Raw genomic sequence first — 24475 nt, forward strand, 5'->3', positions numbered from 1 at the left:
TACAGACCTGTTGCTCTCACGTCTGTTGTCATGAAGTCATTTGAAAGACTGGTATTGGCCCACCTAAAGGACATCACTGGACCCTTGCTGGATCCTCTTCAATTTGCCTACAGAGCAAACAGGTCTGTGGATGATGCAGTCAACATTGGACTGCATTATATCCTGCAACATCTCGACAGACCTGGGACCTATGCAAGGATCCTATTTGTGGACTTCAGTTCGGCCTTTAATACCATCATGCCTGATCTCCTCACAGCCAAACTGACCCAGCTCTCCATACCATCCTCAATCTGTCAATGGATCTCTAGCTTCCTGACAGACCGGCAGCAGCGAGTGAGACTGGGTAAACTCACATCCAGCGCTCTTACCATCAGCACTGGTGCCCCCCAGGGGTGCGTTCTCTCCCCACTGCTCTTCTCCCTGTACACCAATGACTGCACTTCTAAAGACTCCTCTGTCAAGCTTCTGAAATTTGCAGATGACACCACTGTCATCGGCCTTATCCAGAACGGTGACGAGTCTGCTTATAGACTGGAGGTTGAACAGCTGGCTGTCTGGTGCAGTTATAACAACCTTGAGCTGAACGCGCTCAAAACGGTGGAGATGATAGTGGACTTCAGGAGGAACATCCCAGCACTCCCCCCACTCACCATCATGAACAGCACTGTGGATGCAGTGGAGTCATTCAGGTTCCTGGGAACTACCATCTCTCAGGACCTGAAGTGGGACAATCACATCGACTCCAATGTGAAAAAGGCTCAGCAGAGACTGCACTTCCTTCGTCAGCTGAGGAAGTTCAACCTGCCACAGGACCTGCTGATTCAGTTCTACTCAGCTGTCATTGAGTCGGTTATATGCACCTCCATCACTGTCTGGTTTGGTTCAGCTACCAAATCAGACATCAGGAGACTGCAACGTACCATCCGGACTGCAGAGAGGATTATTGGTGCCCACCTGCCAACCCTCCAGGACCTGTACTCTTCCAGAGTGAGGAAGAGAGCGGGTAAAATCATCACAGACTCCACTCACCCCGGACACCTCTTGTTTGAACTGTTACCGTCAGGACGGCGACTCCGATCACTGGCCTTTAGAACATCTAGGCATAGGAACAGTTTCTTCCCACAGGCCATTTCCCTCTTGAACAGTTAACCCCCCCCAAGGCAAATGCCTGTAAGTGCAATTATTCCCACTTTTTAGTGCAATATCTCCTAAACTCAGGTGATTACTTATATTTCTTATATTATTTATTATTTATATTTATTCTCTCCACCCAAATACTGTAAATGCTCATAATCTACGTCTTCTGACTAAACGTAACCGTGACCTTATACTGTTCATATTTTTCTTCATATTTTTATTCTTAGAATTTTTTATTACCGTGTTGTATTGTATTGTTTATGTGCACTGGAAGCTTCAGCACCAAAAAAAATTCCTTGTGTGTGAAAGCACACTTGGCAATAAAGCTCTTTCTGATTCTGATTCTGAATTCATATTTTTAAATTATAATTTCCATATAATCTGCAGTTTGTGCACCCAAGAGAATATAAAATCTAAGATGCACTGATAAAACTGATCTCTTAGTGCAGGGGTTTTCAAACTGGGGTCCGGGGACCCCCAGAGGTCCTCCAGAAGGTTCTAAGGGGTCCCCAGAAAATTTCAGAGAATAAAAAGACAAAGCAATAATGGATAAAGTCTACACTAGCTGTTTATTTTCTAAATGTTTCTCTCATTTCTTGTTGTATACATACTTTCCAGAATTGAATACATTTGCTTTGCATCGTTCTAGTGAGTTTTTCTCACTATAGCCCCCTATATCTCGCTCACTGGGGTTGTGAGGCAAAAATGTAAACTGCTTACATTTATTGTGAAATTTGCTTATGCAAATCATTTTTTATTTTTTCTTCAGGTTTATATATCCAATATTAAGTATAGCCGATTTAAGTTGGGAAACAATGTTGTATTTATAAATGTCACACTTAATATTTATCTAACAGTTAAAATGTTTTTTCTTAGTTAAAAATAGATTGATTTTAGGAAGGGGTCCCTCATAAAGGTTCATCATATTTGGGGGTCCTTGTCATCATAAAGTTTGAAAACCCCTGTTTTAGTGGCTCTGGCCTAACTATAATGGCAAATATCAGACCTGACTCTTCAAATGTTTAATTTTTTTGTGTAAGGCACCACAACGCAACAGAAAGAGTTGAACAGAACTATGACAGAACTATGGTTTATCTGCACTTAACTCATTAACCACAAATTTATATTCAAGTATTTCATGCATAAAAAAACTGCATCTATTAACCTTTAGTGCATGAGGATGAGGACGGTATATAGGCTTTAAAGGTGCACTATGTTGTATTTTTGCAGTAAAATATCCAAAAACCACTAGGCCAGTGTTATATATTTTGTTCAGTTGAGTACCTACAATATCCCAGATGTTTCCAACTATTTGTAAATTGTGTGAAAATTGCTATTTTAACTAAGGACAGGGACGTGTCAGCATTGCATTTGAGGGAGTCGCCTGTCAATCGCGTCATATCTGCGCTACCCTCGGTTTAGGCTTTTATTTGACAGGAGTGCTTTACTCTTAGCAGTGTGAACAAGTGAACGCACAGAGTAACGTCATAACATCGTTTTAAACACACTTAAATGTATCTAATATGATAAACAGAGCTGCATTACCTCAAAATCATAACCGGAAGAGCGGATCAGTGCAGGCGCCCGGCGAATGTCTCCCGTCCCGTCATAATAAAAGTCCCGGTATTCGCGAGGCGGTATGTGTTTAACAATCGCTCCAGCAGCTGTGCTTAGGTCCATAACACTCGGTCCTGCTCTGCTTTAGACTACAGTAACGTTAATAACCGCATGCATGAACGTGATTTCTGACCGAGTCCTATTTTCCACCGGCTGTGATGAGAAGACCACATCTCCCAAGATTCTGCGCTCACACTTTGCGTCATCAAACTACACATTTGTTTTGCATAGGCGCCCTCCAGTGGACGGAAAGCTGCATAGTGCACCTTTAAGTCGCATGTTTTTCAAATACATAAATAAAGTGCATTGACAATACATTTGACATAAAACTGAACATACTTTATCGGATCTAGTTATCGTATTTCTTTTATTTAACGGAGCAATAAAAATGTCATTTTCACCCATTTCTGTCCGATAAATATCGTGCATTTCAAATTTCAAATAAATTCTATAACTTTCTGTTCATCAAAGAATCCTGAAAGAAATGATCAGTTTGAACACTGATAATAATCCTAAATGTGTGTTGATCATCAGACCCTCATATGAGAATGATTAGTGAAGGATCATGTGACTCTGAAGACTGGAGTAATGATGATAAATTCAGCTTTGATCACAGGAATAAATCACACTTTACTATATATTCACATAGAGAACAGATGATTTACACTGGAGGAATATTTCACAATATTACAGTTTGTTTTGTATTTTTAATCAAATAAATGCATCCTCTGTGAGCATGAGGCTTAAAAGATGTACCGATCCCAAATGTTTGTATTTCTTGGTTTGCAATCAAAATTGCATTAATTTTTATTCCTCTATACCTTTCAATAATGCTCTCATCTTTAGAAAGCTGATGAAAAATATCTCAGGACTGTGTTTTGAGAAATAAAATGTTGTGATTAGTCTGTGATTGTCTCAGCCTTGGGTAATATTCATTAATGTCAAGACATTTCTCGCTGGAAGAATTATTATATCAGTTATTTGCAAATAACAAACTGTGGAGGGGAAAATGTGACATTTAGCAGTTTAATAATATTAGTTTGCTTGCAAAACTCCACATCTGTAGCTGTATGCCACTGTAAAAGTTTATTTCCTGTGATTAATAATGGTAAGAGTAATAATGGTAACCCTTGCCCAAAGACATTAGACACAAAAACTCAATTACAGCAGCAGACTGTGGCCAATGCCGCAGAGACTATTAATAAGAAATGTAATTATTTTTACATTAACTCTAATACGCGACCCATCCAAGAGTGAATGATTACTCAGGAACGCATGCGAGCTTGTGTTTTCCAGCAGTGTTTTTTAAAGATTGCTCTGTTCTGTTTCTTCCGGGCCTCGTTGGGTCGCTGTCAGTCCCGTAAGAAGCGTCTTTCCACCAAAGACTTCAGATATTCACGCTTTCCACTGCGGCACAATCTGGTCTCTGTGACCTTTTAAAGGGTTAGTTCACACAAACATTTTTATTAGCCCATGATTATCCCCCTCTAGTCATTCTAGGTGTATGTGACTTTACATTGTATTCTTTTTCTTATGCATTTGTTAGCCCTATTTTAATTATTTTCTATGTAAAGCACTTTGAATTGCCATTGTGTATGAAATGTGCTATATAAATAAACTTGCCTTGCCTTTTATGATGATAGATGAACTTATCATTGATAGATGCCCTTTTATAATGTATAGATAGATGCACTTTAGTGATGGACAGATGCACTTTTAGGATGGATAGATGCATTTTTATGATGTATAGATGCATTTTTATGATGGATAGATGCTCTTTTATGATGTATAGATGCACTTTTAGGATGGATAGATGCATTTTTATGATGTATAGATGCATTTTTATGATGGATAGATGCTCTTTTATGATGGATAGATGCACTTTTATGATGTATAGATGCACTTTTATGATGGATAGATTCACTTTTATGATGTATAGATGTACTTTTATGATGGACAGATGCACTTTTATGATGGATAGATGCACTTTTAGGATGACTGATGCACTTTTATGATGGATAGATGCACTTTTATGGACTTCAAAACAGAAACAGCCATTCGCTGCCATTATAAAGCTTGGAAGAGCCAGGACATTTTTTACTATAGCTCGATATAAACGATTGTATTCGTCGGAAAGAAGAATGTCATACACACCTAGGATGACTTGAGGGAGAGTAAATCATGGCCTGATTTTCATTTTTTTGTGAACCATGCCTTTAAACCTGCCGTTATATTACATTCATGAGCAAAAAGAGACGAGTATGGAGTAAAGCGTCAGCTACGGCTTGGATTGCGGCGCTCTGTAACACAGATTGCATTAGTGTTTGATTTAAAGATCTGTTGGAAGGAACTGCTAATGTTTCTACAGAACGTTAGGCAGTTCCGCGCCATTTTATCTCATGACTATTAACGAAACGCATGTGTTAATACCCTAGTTTTAATCAACGGGAACGATCCGGTGAGCCCGTCTCGCTGTGGTAAACGCCACGTGTAGCGTGAGGCATCTGTGAAATATGTTTGTCTGTGTCCCTGATGAAAGAGGATTATTTGCGGTGTCGTGTGTGGAAGTATTTCTCGAGGCTAGGCTCCGTGGAAGACTGCTTTATGTCATTAGTAGTCATTGCTCACAGTCGACGCACGAGCCCCAGGGCACAGCGGCACGCGTTAATTACTTCACTAATGACCCTTTGTGAGAGAATCAAGCTGCGGCTGTGGAGCTGTTCCCAAATCTCTCTCCTCCCCTTCATTCCCCTCATATCCGGAACCTCTCCGTTGACCGGCTTCTTTCCTTCAACAGTTTTTAACAATTTAAACCAAAAGTCTTGATTGTGTGTTTGAGCTCATCTAGAAGATTATTTCCTCATATTCTCCATTGTTGCGGCTCCTCTCTTCCCAGTCTGTCAGTAACGCTCTGTTTAGTTCCTGTCTCTATGAAGCCCCTCCTTCTAAAAGCACACTGTGTTCTGATTGGTCAGCTGGAGCAGTGTGTTGTGATTGGTCGAGTGTTTGGGAAATGTCCCACCCCTTAACATAACACCAGTTTCAACACACTACTGACTCACTCTACCAGGCTCCGCCCCTTTATTCTGCATATTAATTATTATAAGGAGGAATATTATGACGTGTTGGTTCTCGTCAGAAACTCGAGACTAAAATGGAGGCGTTTCAGGAGTTCAGAAACACTGACACTGATGTTTTCCATTTAGATGTGATGCACCATGTGTGACATCTCTAATTTTTCATGCACACACTGAAAAAAATTATAAATGTGACATTTACCAGTTTAATAATATTAGTTTGCCTACCAACCCTTTTTTTCTGCATCTGTAGCCACTCTATTTCATTTAGATGCAATGCACCGTTTTGACATCTCAGATTTGTTATGCACATGCAATGAAAAAAAATGTTTAGGATTGACTTTGAAACTGTTTTTCTTAGAAATTGCTTGTACGTTTCACAAAAAATGAAACACCGATGGCTCTATCATACACTCGGTCCAAGGCAACGCCAGGCGCGAGGAACTGAAAACCACTGACCATTGACCAACACAAACCTGCTCTAAAGTCAATAGTGCAGTATTTCTGTGTTATTTAAAGAGTGTGTTAGTAAAATGAGCCAATAGGCGGTGCACAACACACACACACACACACACACACACTCTGATTATAACACACACACGGATGCCCAGCAGCACACACACGTGCCAAATATTAAAAAGTCCTCTCTGGAGATGCGCTCAGTCTTCATGTAAATAGCGAATCCGCTCATGGTGCGAACACAACTGGCTTTTAAAGGGAAAGGGAGATGAGACTCTGATTGGTTTATTGCACGTTACGCCCAAAACACGCCCATGACTCATTAAGAGATGAGGGACGACCCTTTTAGACCATGATCCTGACGTGCAGACGGTTTTTCCCATTGTTAAACTAATAAAAGTGGATTTGCCCTTAGTGCACCTGCGCCGTTTTCTTGTAAAGAATATTACAATAATCTTTTTTATTAACAACTTTGAAAAACATTTAGAAAAACTTTGCTTAAAGCTAATGTATAATGCATCATAAAAGTAATTTTAATGCATTAATTATGCCTTGCAATGCATCTTATAATGCATTGGGTGGTTGTTATAATTAATTATAGTACTCATCTAATCCGTGAACAAACCTTTAGAACGTGTAGTGCATTAAAACACATTTTCAGAATCTGCAAATGTTATAATGCCTTTTAACTTTGGTTACATTTATAATGCATTATACAGGGCTTTGAGTAAAGTATTTTTATAGTGCATGGAAGATCATGACCTATAAAACTACCAAAGTGGAGTGATGGCCTTTGAAAATAATGGGTTTTTAATCTAATGTTTATATTTTATTTTGATTGCTTTGTTTTTTTGTGTGGAAGTTTTAGTTATCAATAACAATGACATATTTAATCAGATCTGGTGATGTCCAGTTGTTTTCAGACCCATGTTTGACGTCATGATGTTCTGTGCAGATGGCAGATCTCCAGCGCTGAGCGTCGGCCAATGGGAAGAATGGGAATGCAAACCAATGGCTTTCTCCAGGTATGTTAGTGTTAAATGGGTAAATGCATGACTGCGTGCAGGAACAGAGTCCATGTCGCCACAGGGAACATTTGCATCCTACACCAGCTGGCACTTATAGATGTTATGCGTGTTTTTGTATTATTTTATTGCTAGATCTTCAGTAATGATGAACCACATTTCCAGTCAAAGTTAAAGCTACACTGTGTGATATTTTCCCCCATCTAGCGGTGTAAAGGTATATGACCATCCAGTTAATATTAGTTTCTGTTCCTCTCAATTCTGATTTCGCTTTAACTCCTACGGTGGCCGATTTAGTCCAAGATTAACATGGCTTCCAGTTCAACCTCGTCAATGGTGCCATCGAGTGTTAAAACGCGAAAGGCAAAGCTTGAATTTACGGGTATGTCCCTCTTTGGCTAATGTACTTTCAAGATGGAGGGGCAACATGGCGACCGGCATTCGAACCCCTCACCCGTATGTGTTTTCAATGGCATATTATAAAATTACGAGAATACTTTATTACTTGAAAGAAGTTAATTAATTAATCATTAATGAGCACATATATTTTTGAAGTGTTTTTAAGCTAAGAATAAACAAAAAAAGTTACATTATTATTATTATTTATATACGATATTTCTGATCATTTTAATTTTAGTTTAAGTTTTAGTAATTTTGTGCTTTTGTCATTTTTCTTTAATATTTTAATTTAGTTGTTTTAATTAATTGTTTTTATTTATGTTTGTTTTAGTAATTTTAGTACTGAAACTTGTTTGTTAGTTAGCTACCAATGCAACATTTATAGTTTAAAGGGATACTTCACCGCTTTTTATATTAAACTGTTATTCCCTTAACTAAGATGAGTTGATCCATCCCTCTCTCGTCTCAGTGTGTGCTCTTAATCTCTCTGACGCGCGGTGACGATCTGATAGCATTTAGCTTAGCCCACTAAGCCCAGTTCATTCACTATGGTACCAAACAGAGATCAAGTTAGAAGCGACCAAACACCTCCACGTTTCTCTATTTAAATACAGTTACACCAATAGTTGAACAATAAATATGGTGACATAAAACATAGCGCTTTTCTAAGCGGATTAAAAAGGAGAACTATAATGTATGGCGGAGAGCACTTCTGAGAGTATTTCGACTCGGCGCAGTAAAAAGTCCCGGCTGAAAAATCCTCCTTCACATCTCCCCCTAACGCTCTCATTTCTGTCAACAGGGGGGAAAACGCATGTGTAACAGTATAATGGATCCGTGCATCAGGTCTTAAAGTGACAGCAGCCTAATAAATCTGCTGTATCTGTATGTCAGTTTTCCCCATGGAATCGATGTCAAAATTGTGTCCAGTGAAAAATCTGAGTGGCTAGTAACTTTGGAAAACAAATAGTCATAGCATATTTAGTGTCAATTATTATATTAAAATCATTAATGGATGCTGCCTTATTTTTACTACATTATAACTTGTCCCTGTCTCTAAAGCCCTCCTACACCTACTCTTAACCTTACCCAGTTAACACTTCATTAATTTTATTAGTTTGTTTTTTCCCCAATTTTTTTAAGATTTTCTTGATTTTTATTTTAAATGAATGTTATATGCAAGGGAAAAGAATGAGTTCAGAAAAAGGCGCTTTTGGCACAACTTGGGTTGGTCGCATCCAGAGGTGGGTAGAGTAGCCAAAATCTTTACTCAAGTAAAAGTACAAGTACTTACGGAAATATTTACTCAAGTAAAAGTAAAAGTAACAATCGTAATAGTTACTTGAGTAAGAGTAAAAAAGTATTAGATGAAAAAACTACTCAAGTACTAAGTTACTAGTTACTTTCGATCTGATTGATAAGATCCAAAAACCCTGAATTTCAGACTTAGAGAGCTATATATATATATGTGTGTGTGCGTGTGTGTGTGTGTGTGTGTGAGCCTGTTTATGTGGTTTATGAGGACACAAATTTGTATAACTACATGGGTATTACACTGGTATTACACTATAAATGTGGTTTATGAGGACATATCAAATGTCCTCATAATTCAAACGGTCTTAAAAACATACTAAATGATGTTTTTTTGAGAAAGTAAAAATGCAGAATGTTTCCTGTGATGGGTAGGTTTAGAGGCAGGGGCAGTGTAAGGGGATAGAAAATACGGTTTGTACAGTATAAAAACCATTACTCCTATGGAGAGTCCCTGTAAACCACATAGACCAACATGTGTGTGTGTGTGTGTGTGTGTGTGTGTGTGTGTGTGTGTGTGTGTGTGTGTGTGTGTGTGTTTAATGGTTAAACAGTGTAAATTAATGGTGTGCTGGGCTAACCACAGCTCTTTTTAAAACATACTTTGCTCTTATACTTTTATAAGTATATGCATTCTTAAAAATACAGTCCCATTTTTAAATGTATATATACACTGCAGACTGTTGTCTGTCCGGATATGTGTATAAATGCAAGATGTCACATTAGGCTATTCAATTTGTTTCGTTTTTAGCCTGATCTCATCAGTACCTATGGCAACGTTTTTGCAAACCACAAAATATGTACCAATACGTACATATTGCGACAGTTTCAAAGTGAAATGCCCACTGGGTGGCGCTAAAAGCTTATTTTTTTCCAGAACAGATTTGCGTGAATCTGACATGTTTTGTTACGTTGTGTTTTTAACGTACACCCACACTAAACCTACCCGAAAGTGGTAACAAAAGCAAATGTGACAAAAATAAAATTGTGTCCATGTATTTTTAGCTTGTGTTTAGAACTTGTCTTTGAGCTCTTTTATCATGACTCGTTCTTCATGGGGTTCGCTCTCAAGCTTTTCGCATTGCAAATACAAATCTGTATCAGCTGAGCTATCGAGCAAATCTGGTGAATCAGAAAAGCAGAACATGGAGCTGTGACGCAAAATTCAAAATGTTTTAGTTTACAAACCATAGACTAAAAAATGCAGTTTTTCTGATAGTGTTCATTTCTGTTGGAAACTGCAGTGTTTTGGTACGTATTTTGTGGTTTGCAAAAATGTCACAGGTACATTTTGCCAATGAGGTTGCTCGTTTTATGAGAAAAAAAAGATATGTAAATGTGCAGATGTGAACGTTTGTTTGTGGACGTGTGTTCGGAGGATTCAAATGATTTTTCAATGCTTGCACAAGAGAGCATATGAGGAAAACACTCGGACAGTGTGTGAAATAGTATTACAATAAAGGAAAAGTGCCCATAGTTACCAATTTACCATTAATAGTGTTCAAATATAGGCATCATTGTTACACTTACTGCTGTTTTCTCAGGTTGGAGCTGGAATTAATGTATGCTGAGATGTCCGTTCATATTGGTGCACACAGCATGCATTACATTATGAAACTGTTCTTTTTGACATCTTTGACTGAAAACAGGCTGAACTTGAGGCCACGTACGGGTGATCTGCCGTAGCTCACACACATCTCCCTCTGCTTCGGCCATCATCTTCTGACTAAACGCGCGCTAATTTGATACGGGTGATGCGTATCCACCTCTCGCGAAGCAGCCTCTCCAACGTTTCGCGAGACTTGCGAACAATTCATAACTTAATTTAAAATATATAATTAACTATCATCATTGACAGTAGCGGAGGAACGCCCCCGAATGTAACGAAGTAAAAGTACAGTTTTTTCACAAGAAATGTACTTGAGTAAAAGTAAAAGTACCCATTTTTAAATATACTCTAAAAGTACAAGTTACCCAAAAAATGTACTCAAGTAAATGTAACGAAGTAAATGTAATTCGTTACTACCCACCTCTGGTCGCATCAAAACCTAACATTATCTTACTCCACACTATCCTGTTATCAGACGGTAATTTTGTATCGCCTTTTGTAATTTTAGTTAACATTCCCACTCTTATCTAAAAGCGATTCAACTCAGGTCACAGCGACACCTGTGCAATATGAGCATGCATGCTCTTTTCTCGCTCTCAGACGGACTAATCTTCTAAGGACTGTTATTTCTAAAGTACTAAGACACACAAGAAGTGGCAGCTACAGCTCCCCAGAGACATAATCATCCATCCAAGGCCAGATTGAGTGTTAATGCCTTGTTTAACCACATTCACATCTTTATAAACACTGCAACAACTCTAGTGGGAACAACTAGCTATTCCCTCCCAGCCAGATCAATCGATGGAGACATGTTTTGTCCCTTTGAGCTCGAGACATATGCCGTAGAGTCTGTTTCCCAGCCTATTACCCTGCACTTGACACTCTGAAACTCGTGTATTATCTGGCAGACAGAGCAAGATGTTGATATGATGTATTTCATCTGTAAACTGAGATATAAACAATTTTATTGGTTGTAAAAGTTGCAGTAAGCGGTTACAGACTCATCTATCTGTTGCTATTGGACATTAAAACCGAATCCCACTGCACAGTGACATAAGAAATACATCAAGCAGATAGTCATGGCATACTGCAAATAAAAAATCCTTTTTCATGTGCGGCTGTACAAATGACACAGAGGTAGAGGCATGGATCGGCCAGGGATGTTACACACCCTCACGTCGTTCCTAACTTTCTTTCTTAAGTGGAAAACACAAAGAGGTGTTACTCGTTGTGTGAAGGAGCTGAATTGAGTGCACCTTTTAAATTACATTTTAATTTCTGAATGTGCAATTTAATTTTATAATTTTTAATTTGGATGGATGAATGGGTGGATGGGTGGATGGATGGATGGATGGGTATGTAGATGGATGGATAGATAGATAGACAGACAGACAGACAAATTGATGGATGGATAGACAGACAGACAGACAAATAGTTGGATGAATAGACGGATGGATGGATAGAACGACATAATGATAGGTAGATGAACAAATGAATTTTGGAGTATCAGGAAGGATCACTTGATTTCTCAGATTGCATTACTCGTGTGAAATTTCTGAATTGCAGTTCTGCAAACTGATAGCCTGACAAGCCAGACCCACATCCAGATGTTTGGTCTGTAAACTCACCATTGACAGCTCAATCTGAGGTGCGGGATAAACGGTCGTCTTTCAAACTCCCTCTGCACGCGATAGGATAGCGCTACAACCAACCAGAGCAACGGAGGTGAAACAGAGCTAGCTGACAGATTAAACATTCGCCGTATCCGGTCGGCTAAACTCCGAACACATCTTCCCTTCTTAAGAATGACTTCAGTGCCGCTCTTTGTTCTTTTCTCAGAGAAAAGCTTAACTCCAAGTCTTCCAGAGTCGCGGTCAAAGCTGATTCGAAAGACCGCCGTTCGCCAGTTTCTGTGTTTACTAGAAGCACGCAAACGCAACTCGGCCGTCGTCATTATGGCCCCGCCCGCCGACTCTATACACAATGTGATTGGCCCGGCAAGATTGTGAGGAATACAGCTCAGAAGGGTATTGAGAGTTCCTAGACGACACTTGCGGGCAGATTAAATTTGCTGCCGCTAGGGTGCGTCTAGATTTCTAGGCTTGCAAACTGCTGTCCTTCCCGATTGAGCCGCCTGTGCTGCGGCCGAGTCCATTAAACAAAGGCAGCTGATCAGTCATCTGCACACTGAACCCTGATGCGTCTCGTCCTCTGCACACTGAACCCTGATGCGTCTCGTCCTCTACACACTGAACCCTGATGCGTCTCGTCCTCTACACACTGAGCCCTGATGCGTCTCGTCCTCTACACACTGAGCCCTGATGCGTCTCGTCCTCTACACACTAAACCCTGATGCGTCTCGTCCACTGCACACTGAACCCTGATGCGTCTCGTCCTCTACACACTGAGCCCTGATGCGTCTCGTCCTCTACACACTGAGCCCTGATGCGTCTCGTCCTCTACACACTAAACCCTGATGCGTCTCGTCCTCTACACACTAAACCCTGATGCGTCTCGTCCTCTACACACTGAACCCTGATGCGTCTCGTCCTCTACACACTGAACCCTGATGCGTCTCGTCCTCTACACACTGAACCCTGATGCGTCTCGTCCTCTACACACTGAGCCCTGATGCGTCTCGTCCTCTACACACTGAGCCCTGATGCGTCTCGTCCTCTACACACTGAGCCCTGATGCGTCTCGTCCTCTACACACTGAACCCTGATGCGTCTCGTCCTCTACACACTGAACCCTGATGCGTCTCGTCCTCTACACACTGAACCCTGATGCGTCTCGTCCTCTACACACTGAACCCTGATGCGTCTCGTCCTCTACACACTGAACCCTGATGCGTCTCGTCCTCTACACACTGAGCCCTGATGCGTCTCGTCCTCTACACACTGAACCCTGATGCGTCTCGTCCTCTACACACTGAGCCCTGATGCGTCTCGTCCTCTACACACTGAACCCTGATGCGTCTCGTCCTCTACACACTGAACCCTGATGCGTCTCGTCCTCTACACACTGAACCCTGATGCGTCTCGTCCTCTACACACTGAACCCTGATGCGTCTCGTCCTCTGCACACTGAGCCCTGATGCGTCTCGTCCTCTACACACTGAACCCTGATGCGTCTCGTCCTCTACACACTGAACCCTGATGCGTCTCGTCCTCTACACACTGAACCCTGATGCGTCTCGTCCTCTACACACTGAACCCTGATGCGTCTCGTCCTCTACACACTGAACCCTGATGCGTCTCGTCCTCTACACACTGAACCCTGATGCGTCTCGTCCTCTACACACTGAACCCTGATGCGTCTCGTCCTCTACACACTGAACCCTGATGCGTCTCGTCCTCTACACACTGAACCCTGATGCGTCTCGTCCTCTACACACTGAACCCTGATGCGTCTCGTCCTCTACACACTGAACCCTGATGCGTCTCGTCCTCTACACACTGAACCCTGATGCGTCTCGTCCTCTACACACTGAACCCTGATGCGTCTCGTCCTCTACACACTGAGCCCTGATGCGTCTCGTCCTCTGCACACTGAACCCTGATGCGTCTCGTCCTCTACACACTGAGCCCTGATGCGTCTCGTCCTCTGCACACTGAACCCTGATGCGTCTCGTCCTCTGCACACTGAGCCCTGATGCGTCTCGTCCTCTGCACACTGAGCCCTGATGCGTCTCGTCCTCTACACACTGAGCCCTGATGCGTCTCGTCCTCTACACACTGAGCCCTGATGCGTCTCGTCCTCTACACACTGAACCCTGATGCGTCTCGTCCTCTACACACTGAACCCTGATGCGTCTCGTCCTCTACACACTGAACCCTGATGCGTCTCGTCCTCTGCACACTGAGCCCTGATGCGTCTCGTCCTCTACACACTGAGCCCTGATGCGTCTCGTCCTCTACACACTGAGCCCTGATGCGTCTCGTCCTCTACACACTGAACCCTGATGCGTCTCGTCCTCTGCACACTGAACCCTGATGCGTCTCGTCCTCTACACACTGAACCCTGATGCGTCTCGTCCTCTACACACTGAGCCCTGATGCGTCTCGTCCTCTACACACTGAACCCTGATGCGTCTCGTCCTCTGCACACTGAACCCTGATGCGTCTCGTCCTCTACACACTGAGCCCTGATGCGTCTCATCCTCTACACACTGAACCCTGATGCGTCTCGTCCTCTACACACTGAACCCTGATGCGTCTCGTCCTCTACACACTGAACCCTGATGCGTCTCGTCCTCTACACACTGAACCCTGATGCGTCTCGTCCTCTACACACTGAACCCTGATGCGTCTCGTCCTCTACACACTGAGCCCTGATGCGTCTCGTCCTCTACACACTGAACCCTGATGCGTCTCGTCCTCTACACACTGAACCCTGATGCGTCTCGTCCTCTACACACTGAACCCTGATGCGTCTCGTCCTCTACACACTGAACCCTGATGCATCTCGTCCTCTACACACTGAACCCTGATGCTTCTCGTCCTCTACACACTGAACCCTGATGCGTCTCGTCCTCTACACACTGAACCCTGATGCGTCTCGTCCTCTACACACTGAACCCTGATGCGTCTCGTCCTCTACACACTGAGCCCTGATGCGTCTCGTCCTCTACACACTGAACCCTGATGCGTCTCGTCCTCTACACACTGAACCCTGATGCGTCTCGTCCTCTACACACTGAACCCTGATGCGTCTCGTCCTCTACACACTGAACCCTGATGCGTCTCGTCCTCTACACACTGAACCCTGATGCGTCTCGTCCTCTACACACTGAACCCTGATGCGTCTCGTCCTCTACACACTGAGCCCTGATGCGTCTCGTCCTCTACACACTGAACCCTGATGCGTCTCGTCCTCTACACACTGAACCCTGATGCGTCTCGTCCTCTACACACTGAACCCTGATGCGTCTCGTCCTCTACACACTGAACCCTGATGCGTCTCGTCCTCTACACACTGAACCCTGATGCGTCTCGTCCTCTACACACTGGACCCTGATGCGTCTCGTCCTCTACACACTGGACCCTGATGCGTCTCGTCCTCTACACACTGAACCCTGATGCGTCTCGTCCTCTACACACTGAACCCTGATGCGTCTCGTTCTCTACACACTGAACCCTGATGCGTCTCGTCCTCTACACACTGAACCCTGATGCGTCTCGTCCTCTGCACACTGAACCCTGATGCGTCTCGTCCTCTACACACTGAACCCTGATGCGTCTCGTCCTCTACACACTGAACCCTGATGCGTCTCGTCCTCTGCACACTGAGCCCTGATGCGTCTCGTCCTCTACACACTGAACCCTGATGCGTCTCGTCCTCTACAGGACGGTCACACTGGAGGCGCTAGGCTGAGGTTTGATTTCCGAACGGCTCGTCCCTTTAAGCCGGTGAGATCTGCAATTTTCTGCCGACTGAATTTTCCAGACGCTAATCAGACGCTGCAGCCTATGTCTGATGGGATGCATTAAAGGTGATTTGTTTTCCAGGTAAAAAGGTTTTATTAATAGCCTTTTAGTGGAATTCAGTCATTTGCTTGACAGGACGTCTCAGATGCGGGTCCACTGACAGCCCTGTTGCTAAGTGACAGCTCTTGGGAAACAAGCTCTGTTAAATAGAGGAGGCTTGTTCATCAGCGTTATTTCTGTATCCATTGATGAGCGTCTGGAAAAGCTAAGAATATTACTCCGTTGCCATTGTCAGAGGGCTTTAATGGGCCCAGTGCAGCAGTCACACTCAATCTAACAATCAAGTGCTATTCAACCCGTGCAACAGTCATCACGGCACAAGTGAAGAAATCAATTTGATGCACTCTGATTGTGGCTCTTTTAACTTGATATCGGAGCCGCTGGGTTGTTAATTCATGATTTCACACCAATGCTTCCGTGATGCTGCCGCTAATCCTGTGGGATTTAAGCAGTAACCGGACAGAGGTTTGTCCTTCAAGCTCCACAAAGAATCTCATCCGCAATGAGATGCTCGTTTGATGAAGGTTTAGTGCAAAGTGACGTGAGGCCTGATGTGACAGAACAACACATTATTTAACCAAAAATACAAAAATAATTGTGAAATATTATTGAATATATTACAAAATATTATTTATTCCTGTGATCAAAGCTGACTTTATCATCATTACTCCAGTCTTCAGTGTCACATGATCCTTCACTAATCATTCTCATATAAGGATCTGATGATCAACAAACATTTAATGTTGAAAACAGTTCATATTTCTGTGGAAAACGTGATGCATTTGATTTTTCAGGATTCTTTGCTGGATAGAAAGTTCAAAGAACAGCATTTATATGAAAAATATAATCTTTTGTAACATTATAAATGTCTTAAACCTTTGAACAGTAGTGTATATATTTTAACATCAGGGCATTATAAGATCATAAAGACCAGTGTGACATCATAAAAATGATAGTGCTTTCAAATCGAGGTGTTTTGGCATCATAATGCCCATTATGAGAGATGTTTGCTAATTAGGGGCTAAGCACAGAATGCTTTCTTCTTCTTCTTCCGCCACTGAGAGCCTATGGTAGCCCATTGAACCGTATGGCAAAAAGTGGTGAAATTTGGCACACTGATAGAGAACAGTCCAAACATTCTCCATGGCAAATTTGGAGTCTCTATCTCAATCCCTCTAGCGCCACCAACTGTCCAAAGTTTCACTTACATTTATGCTAATATTTTTCTAACCGTAAGGCCCTGAATAAAGTTTTTCTACTGGACTAGTAGTTGTTCATTTAAGCCATTAGTTGACGACTAAGTACACATTGATATTAGGCTAATTTAATTACTTAAAGCTCCACTGTGTGATATTTTCCCCCATCTAGCGGTGTAAAGGTATATGACCATCCAGTTAATATTAGTTTCTGTTCCTCTCAATTCTGATTTCGTTTTAACTCCTTATTTAGTCCAAGATTAACACGGCAATCCCCCTCTTCACATTCGACACGGTGCCATCGAGTGTTAAAACGCGAAAGGCGAAGCTTGAATTTACGGGTATGTCCCTCTTTGGCTACTGTACTTTCAAGATGGAGGAGCAACATGGCGACCGGCATCCGAACCCCTCACCCGTATGGATTTTCAATGGCATATTATAAACTTACGAGAATACTTTATTACTTGAAAGAAGTAAATATACATTAATGAGCACATATATTTTTGAAATTATTGTTTTTAGCTAATAATAAAAAAGTTACACAGTGTAGCTTTAAATATATACTGGAGAGAATTCTAAACGGGCGTTTATGTTATACATTAGCCTGTTACGCACGCATAAAGCTCGCCACAAAGAACAGCAAAATCAATAATTATGAATGTGTCAAAAATAGCAAGGAGACATTAATTGTTTATTAATAAACTAGTTTTTTTTATTTGTCATTACCGGCTGCAAAGATGAAGTTTGACGATGCTGACGCACCAAGAGAGAAATGAATCCGTCATAAAGATACTATTTCTTTTCATTTTTAATAGTTTTGTTTAAAAAGAGCCAGTTCATGACGCCTTTTACTGGTCTTGATAGATTCCTTGGTTCATGCCATGAACAATGATGCCAACAGTTCAGAATCAACAGTTCTTCAACATTAACTGTTCTTCTGAATCTGAACTTTCCTTCTGAACGTGAATGGTTCATAGGCTTCTCTTGCCTACTCGATTTAAAATATATATATATATATATATATATATATATATATATATATATATATATATAGCTTAAAGAAATTAAATCATTATGTAATAATGAAATAATGAATGATTACATTTGTTATTTTAAATAATAGACTAATTCAAAGCAAGGCCATAACCAGGTCAAACAGAACGGTGAATGAAATTCTAGGTCTAATTCTAGTTGGGAAATCATCTTTTTGACTATTAGTATGAATTTGCGTCAAATGTATTATTAATCTTGAGATTCTTGGCATGAGTGATTAAATACGTACATCTGCGGTTAATATTTGAGTGCCCCAGTGGTCTAATGGTAGACTTTTAGTAAACCGTCTCAAAGGTTACTCTCATATAGTTTCCTTCTTCAGTAAAATCAAAGATGTTCCTCAATGATTGTATATTAAGAGTATGGACACGTTGCATTTGTGTGCATTTTTGTTTCGTGATTTCACTGGAAAGAATAGTCTTCTTCCACAATGGCGTTACACGATAGATTGACGATAGATCGTGTTTGTGTGTGTGTGTGTGTGTGTGTGTGTGTATAGACTGCATGAGCCAAAAGAGAATGTAAACCCCGCCTACTTTGATTTGATTGGCCATCTGCAGGCTGTTAAACCACATTAGTTTCGACTGTCTGATCAGCCTCTGTTCCTGTCAATCACGCGGTGTCAACCAATTATACTGCATGAGAGAGGGCCGAGCTAACTCTCTCACACACACACACACACACACACAAAGCGAGGCAGCAAGCGCGGAACAAGCAACGACTCTGCAAAAAGGTGTTTTTCAGAATAACGTGGCAACGACTCTGCAAAAAGGTGTTTTTCAGAATAACGTGTGGGCCGCACTAACACTAAACTTTGATGTCAAGTAGAGACCCCCGTCCTAGACCGTTGGTCTGATTTTCACCAAAATTGGCTCAGATAATCTTTAGACAATGCCGGTAAAATATTATCAAAAACTTTTTGATAGACCAACTGAGTAACACGCATGATGCCAAGCTGATTCTGAGGCTGTAACTCTGCAACGCTTTGGCGTATTGACACCAAAGTCATTGTCACCACTGTCCTTTTTGTGCTTGCGGGTATATTTGCTACTTTTCTATTTTGTCACTGAGGCTTTCATAATGTATATCCTTGCATTCAGACCGACAATATGAACAGCTTAGCATATTTTCTTGGAATCTGTGGACTTTTTCTGCACATATATAATGGGGGAAATCTGCAGAATGGATTTAAACGGTTAACATTGTGAGCTGAGGTTATATAGTGAAATTATATGACATTGTGTATTGACTCCAGACGTTCCTGATTTCTTGTTTGTGTAGTTGAGTAAGAAGCAAAGACTCCTCTGATCATGATCCATAAACAGCCTTAGAAATGTCCACATTCCTGTGGGATTTGTACTTTAAACATTCCATAATGTGCATGCATACAGTACAAACCCTCTGTAATTGCTACCAGAATGCATTGGGACTGAACACAACTACGCTTTAAACGCAATTAAACATCTGCATGTCAAAGTATGACAAGATAGCCTCAGTGTTTACAATATGACAGCAAAATAGCTCACAGGAAGTTCTGCTTTTTCAATTCTATGAATTGTTATTCTTAAGAAAGTCTTTTTAATCGTGCAAAGGAAATGATGAAGCTGGCCTTTCCCTTGTACAATGAAGTCTTTGCAGAAGCATTAGTTGTAGTGAAAGCTTCTCTTTAGGGCTTTCTTCTCATCAATGAGACTGAATAGGTCAGTATTGACCTGCTATTGAATCCTAGGGCCGGTTTTGAAATATATGATTTGTTGTTGGACTAAAATAAGGACTAACATGTTTTAAACTTTAGCACTAAATTTGTGACACGTTGGCTATATATGCTTGAAAATGAGACACCATAAACCTGTAAAGAAATAAACCTGTATACTTTGTAATTCCCAAATGCCAATCATCTCATGGCAGACGTGTGAAAAGAATGGAACAACAGGTGGTGGATCGTCATGGAAACAGATCCGTGATTCCGGCATGGAGGCTGATTCCATGGAAACACAAGTCCTAAAATTCACTCAAGTTAGGAGTGGAAAAAGGAGAAATTAGTGCGTTTGAGAAAAGTCCATCTGCAAAAATAACCTGACAAAGATTTTCATCAAGCTCCAAAAGACAATGGTGGATGATAGACAAACTGAATCTAGCCTCACTTCAGAGTCCAATCCAAGTGTGAATGGAGATTTCTGAGAACTGAAAAGAGTTTTAAGGATGACAGGGGAAACCAATTCAAAAATGTTAAGCCAAGTTGAAGTTCTTTAAAATGCAATCATATTCATAATGGCTTTATATATATATATATATGAATATGATACTAAACATGAATATGAACTTCCAACTTGGAACAAGACAAGACAGGAACAAGATGATCACTGCTACAATATTACAGAAATGTATTGTATTTTTTTATTTTTTTTGGTTGGGGTTTGGTTGTTGTTGAAAATTATGTAACTATTTAAAAAAATATATCTTTTATAGCATTGTATGACAAGTATAGTGAATGCATATTTTTATCTCATTCTTAAAATTGTGCATATATATATATATATATATATATATATATATATATATATATATATATATATATATATATATATATATATATATATATATATATATATATATATATGCACCAAATCCCAAACCAAAAAAATAAATAAATAAAATACATTTCTGTAATATTGTAGCAGTGTTCATCTTTTTGCTAACCTGTCTTGCACATTAAATAATATCCATATGGATGTAATGCATTATTTTTTCAATGAAAAGGTCAGAGATGGACAAAGTACACGATTTCATTACTTGAGTAAAAGTACTACTGGTCAAATCCGTTACTAGTGAAAGTTGTAAAAACAGATTTTTACTGGAGTAAAAGTACAGAAGTATTTGTTTTTAAAAGTACTTAAGTATCAAAAGTAAATTTCCTTCTTTATGGTAACGCATTATTGTAATATAGTTGTATAAATGCACATTATGCCATCATGGTTTAAGCCAGTCAGTGACGCTCCATCTGACACACTAGCAGACGACTAACTTAAACTCATTTAAATACTTGTAGAAAAGTTACAAAGCTGCTGTCACTTTAAGGCCGAATGCACGGATCCAATACACTGATACACATCTGATATTCTCACACTGTTCACCTTCACTGAAGACAGAATCAACTTTGTTTATGTGAATACTCCACAAAATGAGCATTTGGACATCCGTCTTCTTCCATTTTGCTCTAAACTATAAATCAGTGTTTAATAAATGCTGTGAAATCATTGAACTTCACGAGACTCTACAAGAGTGATTCCTGAAAGGCTTTCTGCAAAAACCCAAACACCTTTTAAAGAAGAAAAAAATCATCACTGACTTTCAAAGCTGCGACAGAAACGATTTTCCCCTTCGAGGACCTTGATAGAAATGTAGAGGAGTAAAAAGGACGATATTTGTCTTTCAGATGTAGTGAAGTTAAAGTCATAAGTTTACAGAAAAAATAATAATCAAGTAAAGTAAAGGATACTCAAAAAGTGTACTTAAGTACAGTACTCGAGTAAATGAGCTGAGTTACTGTCCAGCTCTGGAAAAGGTACTGAAATTAGAGTAAAATTCTTAGAATTTTTCTGTGATTTATTTAGTTACTTATGATGGATTTGCTTACGTGTTTATTGGTGTTTTCAGATCGTCCGTGCGCGAGAGAGAGCTTGCGTGCATATGGTTGCCAGACTGGACATGTTTAGGTAAAGCATGAGTGTATACAGGTTTCATTTCACAGAATAGCTCTGTTTGGGGGATTTAATTACTGAAATCTGACAACCGCAAGCTCTTTCTCGCGCGCGGATGATCTGAAAACACCAAATAAACAAGTAAGCTGCATTTTATCAACCTCCATTTGAGATGTTTTGCTTAGTTTCATTTAGTCGGTCTGTTTTCTGTCAGAGCGGTCAGGACTCACGAGCCGCTTCACTGAACAACTGAACTGCTGTGAGCTGCTGAAATAAGCCAATCAGAGCAGAGCTCAACATTAATATTCATGACTCTTCCAAATAAGGCAAAAATAGAGCATTACATCCTAGGGGACAATTAATAGGGTTGTAAATGGATCTGTAAAACTGTATTTGGACAATTATATCCCTTAAATAAGCCACATACCCTCTATGTAGATATCAGAGAACAATTTAACATATTGTTTCAAATCATTCTAGACGATAACTGACTATGTTTATGATGATACTCGACAGTTTTGTGTGATTGTTTGCACGCTGTGAGACACTTGGGCACGTGTTCATATCTGCGGCATATATGCTGATGTATCTGCGACAGGCTCATATCAGCCGATAAAATCAGCAGACCAATAAATCGGTCGGACTCTAGTAATATTCCCCCCTTCAGACCCATTTGAATAAATCTTACATACAACATGATACAGACAAAACATATTTTATATTTATCTAGTGGAAACAGCCGAAACTGTCTGCAGGGTGCTAGAGCACACAGGGCCTGAGTTACACACTTTTAAATAGCGCCTCTTTTTTGAAGGGGTTTATTACAGCTCAACATAGTTAAATGTTCATCACTTTTAGTAGTGTTCATGTAACTTCAAAGGGTTTCCTGTAAAATGTCCCCAACATTGTGTATTTAGAGACCACAGTATGTGAGAAGCTTTTCAATTTGGGTAGGCTAAATCCAGGTGGAAATCCCCAATATTTGTCCCAGTGCTAAGGAGGTTAATGTAACCTTTCCCCTTTAAATACTTAATTCAAGAATAATTTATGCACTTTTATATTATTTATTTGAAAGAATGAAAAGAGCAGTTTAGTGTCTCTCCTTGCTTGACTGGTCGAGGCTGATATGAGATTTAGGAAGTAATAAGTAACGCAATACTTTTTAAATAGAGGAGTTAGAGCAGTAATCTAATTACAGTGTAATTAGTAGCTAGTAATTACTTTTCTAGAGATCTGCAGATTTGTCCTGTGATAGCCTGATATACTTGTATTGTTTTTGAATTCCTATCATGTGACACAATTTTTTTGGTGGACAAATGTTTGTGCTGAATATTAAAGGGTTAGTTCACCCAAAATGAAATGTATGTCATTAACTCCTCACCCATGTCGGTATGGACAGTATAGTGTGCATACACTTGCATACGCTCTCGGACTAAATATAAAATATCTTAAACTGTGTGTGAAGATGAACGGAGGTCTTACGGGTGTGGAACGACATTAGGGGGAGGAGTTAATGACAGACATTTAATTTTTGGGTGAACTAACCCTTTAATAACAAATTAAAACATGCCCATCACGTCAGTGGTATATTTAAGGCATTGTGTATGAATTGCATTTTTATGCATCACATAGTTGACCTGTCCATCTAGTTGCAATGTAATTTCTCTTTTTCCTTTTCATTATTTCATTTGACGCTCCTCAGTATCTTCTTCTTTCAGTTTATATCAGAATGCTTAACATGTTTCAACCCATAGTGTCACAGAAGAGATGAGGGGGAAAAAAGTAATTGAAAATTGAAAAGGAGGCTTTAAGAAGGGAAAAATAAATAACATGTTTATGTTCACTTCTGTTATTGAGATTCCTTATTTTATTCCAGAACCCTAAGAGACGGGCCTACAAGATCAAGATCGGATGAAGCTACAAAACTCAATGCTGAGATCCAGAGAAGGGGTTGGAATGAACTTTTCCATGACCTTTGAATAATGTGACTGGCCGTAGCGGAGTTCACTTGCAAACATCGCAAACCAAAACTGGACCAATCAGCTGTGAGTGAAGTGACATATGTCTGATGCGATAAGCCACTCCCCCTGCGTCTCTCGCTTGAAAAAGCCCATGAAATTGGTAAAGCAAACATTAGGCTGGTCATGTGATCTCATGGCTGTTTTTTTTATGTCATTAAACATTGTATATATATATATATATATATATATATATATATATATATATATATATATATATATATATATATATATATATATATATATATATATATATATATATAAATAAAATATGTGTGTGTGTGTGTAAAACTTTCAGTGTGCACCTTTTCAGAAAGATTATGGACTGCTTTTTTTTGGGGGGGGGGGGGGGGGGGTGTCTTTTTTGGGGTTTGACAGTTCTGG

General features: G+C 40.2%; 1 protein-coding gene and 1 long non-coding RNA gene across 4 annotated transcripts in view; one reads left to right on the forward strand and one right to left on the reverse strand.

Annotated features, from left to right (window-relative positions):
• LOC137082543 (uncharacterized) overlaps positions 1-7315 on the forward strand; it is a 28018-nt gene extending 20703 nt beyond the window's left edge. The window contains exon 3 of the long non-coding RNA XR_010906360.1: positions 7246-7315. This is a non-coding gene — a long non-coding RNA (uncharacterized lncRNA). The remainder of the gene's footprint in view (positions 1-7245) is intronic.
• The window catches only part of LOC137082536 (raftlin-like), a 176352-nt gene that overhangs the window by 114182 nt on the left and 37695 nt on the right, over positions 1-24475 (reverse strand). The window lies entirely within an intron of this gene.

This window comes from Pseudorasbora parva, chromosome 7 (assembly GCF_024679245.1).
Source record: "Pseudorasbora parva isolate DD20220531a chromosome 7, ASM2467924v1, whole genome shotgun sequence".
Taxonomy (NCBI): Eukaryota; Metazoa; Chordata; class Actinopteri; order Cypriniformes; family Gobionidae; genus Pseudorasbora; species Pseudorasbora parva.